We start from the raw sequence: 11458 nt of genomic DNA on the forward strand, positions 1-11458 counted from the left end.
TTCATTTTGTTCCTCTTAAAAGAACACCAATAATATTATATCAGGAGCCACCTGATCTTAACTTCATCACAACTGAAAAGACCCTATTCCTCAATAAGGTTACATTCACCATCAGCGTATCTTCTGTAGGGGACACAATTCAATTCATAACACTTGAAGGGGCCCAGAACATGCCACTGTCACATATATATTATTTTCTTTAGGAATATTTAGTGAATTTATTCAAATGAAGGAAGGCCAAATGATGCAGAACTGAACATATTAGAAATCTATATGCAATAGAAAGTGAATATAAATTATCCAACCATATGTGAACATTTCCAGCTAAGGATATAAATACATATATCTTTTATACATACCTGACATGATGATTCTGGCAAAATAAAGCCAGAGATATTAAAAATCATCTCAAATTTTAAAGATGGTGTGGAATAAGTGTTAACATTCTACATGAATAGAAACCCGATTTAATGACATAATTTTATCATGGCAGAAGCATGATCAGTTTTAATATTTGAAAACTGGTATCATTTACATCGGCTTTTTAATAATTAAGTTATTTGTATATACAGTATCTCAGTGTGGACAAAAACTTTTAGTGTTGATTACTTGCTATGATGTCTTAAACTTTCAAAGTCTTTTCAATATAAGAAAATAGCTGCCACATTTTGAGTGCTTTCTCATAAAATAAAATCTTAAAAGTAATTATGATTGGTCTTTGTGGTTTCTAGTGATAAGTTTTCTTATTTTTTCACATAGCATAAAGTATATTCTTATGCAGGATTTCATTAAGATCCAATAGTTTATGAACAATATGACCAAATGCAGTGGAGACAAGCAATCTTCACAGTGCACTTTCACCTCACTGACGTTGAGCTGCTCCTTTTGAATATTTTTCCACTTCAATATAAAACAGATTGTTGTGGTTTTGTCAGTGTTTTCATTATGGGGCTTTAAAAAAACAATTTTTATTTCTTCCACAGTCCACAGTTGTTTGGTGAGATTGTTTTTGGAAATCAAATAGTTCTAGAATGTTTTGAATAACCAAATGTTCTTTAGTAGATGATGTCTTTCAATGCAACTGTAATAATAAGCATCTAAGGATAGCTATATTACCAATATATCCTGAAACCAAAGAAAGATGGTTTTATATATATATATATATGCTTATTAATTAATATATTATAAATATTAATATATATATTAATGCTTTCAGAGAGGAATGAAGAGGGAGAGAGAAATAGAAATATCAATGATGAGAGAGAGAATCATTGATTGGCTGCCTCCTGCATGCCCCACACTGGGAATTGAGCCCACAACCCAGGCTTGTGCCCTGATCAGGAATTGAACCGCCACCTCCAGGTTCATAGGTCGAATCTCAACCACTGAGCCACACCCTGGCCAGGTGAAGATGGTTTTCTTGTTCCCTTAATCCCCTTGTTTTTTTATGTGAATATTTTCATTATTTATAATTCCCATTTCAGATAATAGTTCTGACCACCACCTTGTTATGACGCTTGAAGCCAGTTTAAACCACCTATTTTATGTTCTTCCAACTTACTTTTAAGTAGTGACTTTACTAGGGACAGCAATTCCACACAGCAGCCAAGCTTTCCTCCTGTAAACTACTGAGTACAAGAAGGCAACCCGCCCCCACTCCACGGTCTTCTATCCTCACCTACTGAGCTACAAGTTCACTTCTTCTCTTTTTCCAGAAAGCTAAAGCTACATTCAACCTCAGATTCTGCTGAACAAAACTTGTGCCATTGTTTCATGGTCCTGAGAAACTTCAGGAAAGCATAACAACAAAACAAAACAAAACAAAAAGCCCACTGTGTTTTGAAGATGGGCTTTCTGTCTGTGAAGAGCCAGAATCACCAAAATTAAGCAAATATGTGTGACTACCATGGTGTACTTTCTCAGCAGGTGGCCTGCACAAGCCAGTTTATTTACTTGCTATGTCACAGCCCCAACTTTGGGGCTGGTGGGGGTAGAGGGCTATTTCTTTTTATAACAAGGATTTGGAAAAAGGATGAACTCTTCCTGTGGTAGATCACCTTGCAAAGTTTATTTGTGCTTTTCACAGCTTGTCCAACTGTTTTATTCATGTAAGTAGTCAACTGTTCTGTAGATTTCTTATCCTCCATGTTCTTATTAGTGAAATTAAAGATCTCTTTTCTAGGAAGATCAATGGAATGATCCTCAATATTATTACAAAAGTTTCATTGTAGGTAGGTTTCAGATGCCATAATCTCTTGAATACCGGCTCAGCCCGACCCTGGTACCCAGGGAGTCCCTTGGCTCCTGGGTGAACCACACTCAGGATCATTCAGATGAGACTGTCTTCAATTTATTTTAATAGAAAAATAAACCAGTGGTGTGTTCAGTTCCTTGTCCCCTGAAGACAAATGTGATGGGTGTGTTTAATTTCATTAACTACAATGCAGCTGACAAGAAAAATGTACAAAATCAGCTTTTGAACACTGGCATTTGAAATCATTATTGCATTAGCTGTCACACTAGAATCTAAGGACAAAATATTATGGGTGTTTTATGAAACTTTGCAAATGCACTGATAAAATTTATAACCATTTGAAACCATGGCTGGGTCCTGGTGACTATTTTCTCTCCTCTAGATAAGGCCCCCTATTCTTCTAAGCACATTTACATAGTGACCCCTGTGTTAAACCCTCATCTTTCAGGGCGGAGACAGGGGAGGCTGTCTTTAAATCTGAAGAGCATGGGTGACTTTTTCATTGTGGCTTGACCCTGCTCTTGAAGTGTGATGCTTGATGCAATGACTGACTCATCTGTCCCCAGAGGCTGGTACCACATGGAGCCCTGAGGGCTCCCAGCCTCCCCTTCAGGTCCTCGGTGGGAGGAGGGCTTCATAAACACACAGGGCCACCCTTGCTCTGCTCATCTGCAAACCCCTGATCAGGAAGCCAGGGCACGAGGGACCTGGAACATGCTTTCTGAAACGCAGTGAAGATTCTGGACCATCACCCTGGCTAAGAGAGTCACCAGACGGGCGCTGCTCTCAGTGCATAACCACGGCCAGGAGGGTGTGAGCCTTCGGTCCGCACCCTGTCTGACCATCTGTCTGGGTTGTGAGATGTGCTGTGAGGAGAGCTGGGTTGTGCTGCTGGAGCCCCTGCAGAGTGGCGGCTGCTGGCTCTTCCCCAACCTGGAGGTGGAGAGGGAGCCCTGTGGCCTGAACCCGTGGAGATGACTGAAGGCAAGTCCAGGTAGCTGCACATGGAGGCCGCGGCGAAAGGCACGCTCCCAGGCCTCAACTAGGCCTCCCTGGCAGCGAGCTGTGGGGGGAGGTGGCCCTTCACAGTAGCAGGGGGCGCAGCAGCAGAGATGGGGGCCAGCTGCGGGCTCCAGTGCCTGCCCTGACTGGCCCAGGGCAGCCAGCTGCAGGGACTTGCAGGAGCTCACAGAAATATTATTTTAAACAAGGCACATCATAAATCCCTTTCCGGGGAATCTAATCTTCTAATTATCTCTAAGATGAGAAATCAGTCCCACACCCAAACATTGTCTCTGTTTCAATTCTATTTAGCTTTCCTATCAATTTTAACCACATTTTTATTGCTGTTGCTGTTATTATTGAGTTGACAGAGTTTTTCATATATTTTTAATATTAACCCCTGATCCAATATATGGTTTGCAAAGATTTTTTTTTCCTATTCGTAGGCCATATACAACATTTCTGCAAAGAGAACATCAAAATGGCCAATAGACACATGAAAAGATGCTCAACGTCATGAATCATCAGGGAAATTCATATCGAAGCCACAATGAGATACACCTCACACTTGTTAAAATGACTGTCATCAGGAAGACTAGAGACAACCAGATGATGGGGAGCACGTGGTGAAAACACTCATGCATTGTTAATGGGAATGTAAATTGGTCCGACCACTATGGAAAACAATATGGAATTTCCTCAAAAAATTAAAAAGATGTATCATATCATCCAGCAATTCAATTTCTGGATATACACCCAAAGGAAATGAAAACAGGATTTTGACGAGATATATGAACTCTCATGTTTATCACAGTGTTATTTACAACAGCCAAGATATGAAAATCACCCAAATGCTTATCAGTGGAGGAATGAATAAAGAAGATGTGGTACATATACAGAATGGAATAGCATTTAGCCATGACAAAGGAAGATATCCTCCCATTTGCCACAACATGGATGAACCCTGAGCATATTATGCTATGAAAGATAAATAAGACAGAGAAAGACAAGTGTTGTATGATATCACTTATATGTGGAATCTAAACAAGTTAAAGCTATAAAAACAGAGATCTGTAAAATGTTAGCAGAGGATAGGGTGTGTGTATGATAAGAGTGATGGGACTTAAGAGTACAAACTTGTAATGACTAGTAAATAAGCCGTAGAGACTTACTGCACAGTAAATGAGTAAAGACAACAACATTGTACTATAATTATGTAAGGTAATTGATGTCATTACATTAGCAGTCATATTACAATTGAGCTATTTATGTGGTAGTATGGAAAGAAGGAGCAAATAAATACAGGTAGTTCTTCTAGTATGAAAGAATCAAGGTAACTGTCTTTGGACAGGTAAGATTTTAGTGTTAAGAAAAGGCCATGAGAAACATAGGGACACCCGCTTTTCTATTTCGAGGCATTTTTACCACCATAGCTTTCATAATCAGCTACATAAAGAGTCACAAAGAAAGTACAGCCATTCCAAAAAGAAAGCTTTTTAAAATTATTTTTTATTGAATTTACTGTTATTGGAGTGATATTGGTTAATAAAATTAGATAGGTTTCAGGTGTACAATTCTATAATACATCATCTGTATATTGTAGTATGTTCACCACCCCAAGTCGAGTCTCCTTCCATCACCATAAAAAGAAAGCTTTTTAATTGTTGACCTTTCCATTGTTAAAGATTCTTACTATGGAAGGTTTTATTCCTAAGTTTAAACTGAGTTAACCCAGATAAAAGAGCACCAGGCAGCAGTCACAACCAGGAGAAACAAACAATAAAGGTGAAGTTATAAGATATCAAAAGAAGGTCCATAGAGCTGATGCCAAGAGCTAGAGCCTTTGAGCTGTGATTGGTACCTCTGATGGGAGCCTGCAGGTCTGGCTGAAGGAAGTTGGAGGCTAGGACAACCTTGGTAGCAGGAACTATGTGGGCAATGACAGTACAACTGAAAAGAAAGTATGTTCCCCCATCCTCTGTCCTTCCAACATCCCTCCAATTCTCCTGTGTCTTAACCCAACAGAAAAGCAGTCGACAAGGGAGTGTTAAAAATGTAGTTTGCAAATCTCAGCCCCAGCATCACAGAACAGATTATAAATAAGTAGAATTGGAGCTGAGAAAGAATAGGTAAATTACTATCACATACATCAACCTACATAAGGAGAGCTGGCTTTCTTCACAGTGTATGTATCAAGTACAGAGAAGAAAACACGAAAACCAAGTCCTCCTGCTTGGACCATATGTGGTTCTAGCTCCTGGCACACTCCTCTCCGGTTGCTGGATCAGTAAAGCAGTATATACACACATGTGACTAATCTAACCAGTTTAAGATCTAAGTGAAATGATATGCATGTCATGTAACAATTTCAACCACTTAAGTAAGCTGACCATTATCATGTTGTCAGGAAGAAGTGGAGTCAAGATTTAGCCAAGGCAATTTGATTCTGGAAAGACAGGCTCTAGCTGACAGGAATTTGGGTTTTTCAGACTCTGAGCACATTGGTAAATTCTATTATCCTTACCTCTTCATGTCATAATCCAATAGTATAAATTGTCTACATCATACAAACAGACCGTCAAATGCACATAGATCTTTTTATGTCTTTGTGCCAGAAACACACATTTTTTATTCATTAAATTGAAAGAATAAATTCACCATACTCTGTTTATATCGATAGAAAAGTGTTTATCTAACAATTTCAACCATGGCAGGTATGCCATAATCAATGAGAAGCAATCAGAAAGCATAACCAAAGGCAGTCCAGCTTTTAGAAGGTCAATAGGTCCCTCCCACAGGGCTATTTAATGTTGATTTTTCAAACTACACAGAACATTGATAACTCAGTATTTTTTTAAATGACAGGATATTTTTTTATTACCTAAGGAACCATTTCTAAACACTGAGTATTCTTATATATCATTAAAAACACAATTCAATGTTGACACAAGACTTTAAAATTATAGTGGGTAAAAATATATTCAAAATCGGCCCTTACCATATAAGATTAATGGTTGAGACAAAAGTTGACATTTCCATGATTTAGCAAACTTGACACAAGTAGACTTTCAGTAAATACTGGCAAACAAATAGGTAAGTAAATTTGACAACCGTTTTAACTGTTCCATAGTCTCTTAAATAATTTTCATAAATATATGGAAATTGCTACAGTCTGAAAAGATTAAAACTCATGACCATCTTTTTCACAATTATAAGAGATGTTGAGGCAGTTTAGTCAAGAGTTTGAGAAGAAACACTCCATCTCTGATGTTTGGATCTACAGAAAAAAAATGAGTAACAGAAAACTTGCAGTTCATCTGCGTAACCACTACTCACTCTCCTACTTTCTTAACAGGAATTTTAGAAAATAGAATCAATTGTTAGACTTGATGAGAATAAGACACACACACATGTGGCAACTGGAAGCAATGCAGGAGGTCAGAAAGTATTTAGTATTCCTAACAATCAAAGCTTGTAATAAAACCCAGATTTTTAGAGTTGAGACAGATGGAGGTTCATTTTCTTCAACTCTGTCATTTATAGATTAGGTTGAGGCTTGACATGAATAGCTCACATTGATGAAATCATTTTATAGAGTAAAAACAAGCAATAATTGCAGTTTTTTACTACTAGTCTTGTAGTAATGTTTTTAAGTCAATCTTTGATTTACCACTGTATTAGTAAGGATTCATCAGAGAAACATAATCAATGGTAAATAGAGATAAAACATAGATATATAGGTGTCGATAAGAGGAGCTTTATATAAGGAATTGGCTCACCTGATTATAGACACGGAGAAGTCCCATATTGCCATCTGTAAGCTGGAAGGCCAGGGGTATAACTCAGTCTGAGACTGAGGACCTGAGAACTTGGGGCATGAACAGTGTATGTTCAAGTTCAAAGGCCCATGTCTCTGATGTGATGTTAGAAAATATACATATGGATTTCAATAATATTGTTCAGTCAGAAGGCCAAAGGAGCCGGAATACCCATACCTAAGGCAAAAGATGAAATGTCTCAGCTCAAGCCGAGAGCAAATGTGTTCTCCCTCCACCTTTCTGTTCTCTCAAGCCCTCAGCAGAAAGGATGGTGGCACCCACATTGGTGAAAGCAATCTTCTTTACTCAGTCCACCGATTCAAATGCCCATCTCTTCCTGAGACACCCTCCCAAACACATCCAGGAATAATGTTTCTATCTGGGCATCCCTCAGCCCAGTCAAGTTGACACATAAAATTAAACATCACAACCACCAAACCCTCCATATTTATAATATGCAAATAACCAGACCGTCCTTCCCACCTATCCTAGAACGTTCCCTCAAAACATATTCATTAAAATAACCAAGTCAGAATGTGAATTGCTCAAATGTTCCAGAAAAAAATGTAAATGAAACAAACCAAAGCAAAGTAGCTATGCAAAGTAGATTTAAGTGTAGTTTCCTGTACTCTTTCCTCCAACAAGAAAAGATAAATTTAGATAGTCGTCTTTATAAAATATGTGTGTGAGAGGATCATTCACTCACTTTACAGAAAGTTAACTATGGCATAAAATAATTGGGCACATTCATGCTCCAAACTGAGTTCTAAGAATTGTGGGGACATAGAAAGAAAGGGTACTTAAAATAGAGAAGTCATCAAAAGATTCAGGCTAGCTTTCTGGAGGAGAATCATGATGTATTTCTTTTCCCATCAGATTCACTGAGGAGAGAGCCTGTCAGAATCTTCAGGGGGGATTATAAAGAAGGGCTGGCTAGCTAGTCTGCTTTGAAGAAGCTCTCTAAGTGAATCTGATATGCCCAAATTGGACGGCAGCCACGTTGGGATGGAATACCATTTCTTTCTTTCAGATAGATACCCAGACTCTGCATTGCATCAAACTACATGAAGTCCTGTAAACAAGGGAGCTAAAGTTGTAGATACCACATTCGACCCTACACTTCATTAACTCACTTAAATGTCTTTTAACTACTACACACACACACACACACACACACAACCCCTCAGAAATGATAAGCAAATCTCATTTAGAGAAGTTATTCATTTCTAACCTTTAAATGCCTTCTATAATAGTTTAAGAATATTTCATTTTTTCTAGTTGGAGAAGAGAATGTCATCTTCCTAAAATGCAAGTGTCCCCCCAAAATGTATACACACTTTGAATAATTGTTCATCCCAATGGGTTAATCTGAAAAGAAAGAAACATCAATTGAGCTATAAAAAATGTATATGGATACATTTTGGGGGGAACCGTATATATTTTCAAAAGTTGCTTACTGCACTTAAACCAGTAATTATTGAAATACATATGTATATTTTTCTAACAGCACATCAGAGACATAAAGCCATACACATTTCTTTAAATGTGACAGCCCAGCCCCCAAACTATCCTGATAATTGTGTTACAAATTATAGCATTTGTATTGTCTGAAGCCAGTAAGTTACTCATAGTAATAGTCTCTTGTGGTATGAAAGCTTACCGAGGAACCCTGCCTTTGGTTTTTAAATTCGTGTTATATGCTTTATTACATTTACTAAAAGGAAAGAGAGAGAGAGAAAAAAAAGACAAAACAGAACACAAAACCGTCCTGCCCCACTGCAACTCACCCAGGGTTAATTAGAATGTTCTCCCCGGGCCCTCTGAGGCGTCAGGTGGTGACAAACGGAATGCATTCCAAGCAGCAAACAGCACATATTTATAAGCCCTCTGCAAAGCGTTCAGTTTTAGATGAAGCCAACCCTAATCAGGCGTGTGCTGCCAATCATCCACGGATAAATGTAATTAACATTGCAACCTGCTTGACAGACCTAGTCATTGTGTTTACAACCTAAAAAAAAAATGAAACATAAAATGAAAACATTTGTGTCTCAGGGCCAGGCTTGTAGTCATTCATTTTATTCTTCGCCATTGTGGGGTTTTTCAGTTTTGTTTGTTTTGTTTTGATTTTTGCAGATTATTTTCCACAGGATGTTGTCAGACGCAGCCTCTCCACTTGCTTTATGGATATGCAGATAAAAAGAGAATTTTAAACCAAGGAGTCATTTCAGTAATGATGGACAATTAAAAATATACTATAAATATGTATTGGTATTATTGGAATCAGAATACTAAAGAGAACACACAAAAGGAAGTAGAATCCCTAGTGACTCGAAGTTCCTAAAGATAATTATCCATTATTTTGCAAAACATATCTGAACTAGTATTTCTGAAAGGAAACATTTAGTCTTATAAGAACTGTTTCTTAGACACTGCTATGTGGGAGGCACATCGACTACTTTTAAAACACAGAAGATGCCATTTGAATTCTGGGATCAAGAATAACTTTAAACATTAACGGGGACATTTTGTATCATTTATTATTTAATGGATACATTTGTGCCAAATATCTTCTTTAACTTCCTTAAAATTTTGAAAATAGAACTACTTTATCCAGACAAAGTCTCACCTGAATAATAAAATATTGAACTCTACAGGCAACTAACCCTTCATCACTGCCTGAGATGCTGTTCTGCAGGAAGTGGGCAAATACAGGATAACGGCAGGAAACCCCTGCCGGTGGATTAGAGAACTGGAGAGGATGGTTGCACACTGCTCTCCAAACAGCGGAAGACACCCAGCAAGTGATCTAGGAAGAGCAGGGAGCCTGAGTACAAATGGTTCAGGAAACAAAACCTCAGCAGAGACTGAGGCAGCTGAGTGAGGAACATCAAGGGGTTACAGACACAGAGGAGAGTTGGGGACTCTCTGGTGGTATTTTTTACTTTTCATCTCTGTGTGTGTGTAAGTAAATATACATTTTTTATTTTTATCTACACACACACATTGTTTTTTTTCTTTTTTATAGTGAGAAGGAAACAGAAAACATCCCTGAAAACATCCTTCTGAAAGAGGGACATCCCCCAAGGGGTCCCGGACTGCGAGAGGGCACAGGCCAGGCTGAGAACCCCTGCCCCCACAGTGCACGAATGTCATGCACTGGGCTTCTAGTTATGAGTAATGGAAATAAATTGAGCTTGTGAAATGCTATTCATTAATTATTATATTGAAAGGCAATAACTAATATAAATCATACAAGAGGTTTTTACAATGCAAAACATGGGTGTATATTAAAGGATATGTTTTAGATTTTAATCACTTCATAAACAGTCAATGCTACTACACATTATTAGTCAATAATAGTTAACATGATTTAGTTAATAATGTTAATTGATAACATTAATCAATATTAATACAAAGGCATTTTCCTTCTACTAAGTGTATTTTTTTAATAATGTATAGGTTGTATACTGTTTTCTCTGTATATAAGCAGATAAGAGTTAACACAATAAACTACATGTAAGGCAAGATATTCTGCAAAAACAGGAACCGGTTATCACCAATGGATTCTCATTGTAACCAGGTAGAAAAAGCACTCAGTATTGGATTCTAAAATATGAACTAGATAAATGTTTTAAAGAGATAGGTTAACTTTTCAGAATTATTCCCTCATTTTCTAAGACATTAATTATGTAGATCACTATCAAATTATAATGACACTAATAATGCATCCTAATATCTTATAATAATGCTAAGAGAGTGGACAAATATTATACAATAATTCCATGTGATATATAATGCTGGACAATCATATCAATGTACATTCTAGAAGGAAGACACTAAAAAGACATGCAGATACTGGCAATTTGAATATGCCAAAGAGAAGCCATGAAGTGCTTCCTTTAAGTGAAAAGCTATGTATGTATGTATGTATGTTTGCATGTATGTATAGGAAAAAACAGACTATATAGGGTTCAGTACTATCTTTGGTTTCAGGCATCCACTGTGGATAAGGGGAGACTAACATGCATTAATATTTGGTAATTATTGTACTAGTCTATGTTATGTTTGCTGTTTAAAAGGTTTTAGATACTCAATGGGATTATAACCTTAGTAGTTCAATAAATTTAATGTATTAGATTCTACCTAAGCTTGAATGCTTAAGAAAATTATTTTCAAAGTTTTATGAAATAAAGATACACTAAGTATTAAGCTAAATACAAATTATGTAGTAGCACAGATTCATCAATGTACAGTCCCTCATACATAGAAGAAAAAATTAACAAATGCTACCAATGTATATCTCTACAGCTAACTGGATGTTTTTCAAATTATAAAAGAAATGTGTACATTAATTTAAATGAAAAAACTCAGCATTAGGTAGTGT

At 37.2% G+C, this 11458-nt stretch overlaps 1 pseudogene; it reads right to left on the reverse strand.

Annotated features, from left to right (window-relative positions):
* Positions 1-1072: 1072 nt before the first annotated feature.
* On the reverse strand, positions 1073-2249 carry LOC139015660 (KATNB1-like protein 1; annotated as a pseudogene).
* Positions 2250-11458: the final 9209 nt, after the last annotated feature.

The sequence above is a fragment of the Myotis yumanensis genome, unplaced genomic scaffold (genome assembly GCF_028538775.1).
Source record: "Myotis yumanensis isolate MYYU_CA2020_CCGP unplaced genomic scaffold, mMyoYum1.0.hap1 SCAF_8, whole genome shotgun sequence".
NCBI lineage: Eukaryota > Metazoa > Chordata > Mammalia > Chiroptera > Vespertilionidae > Myotis > Myotis yumanensis.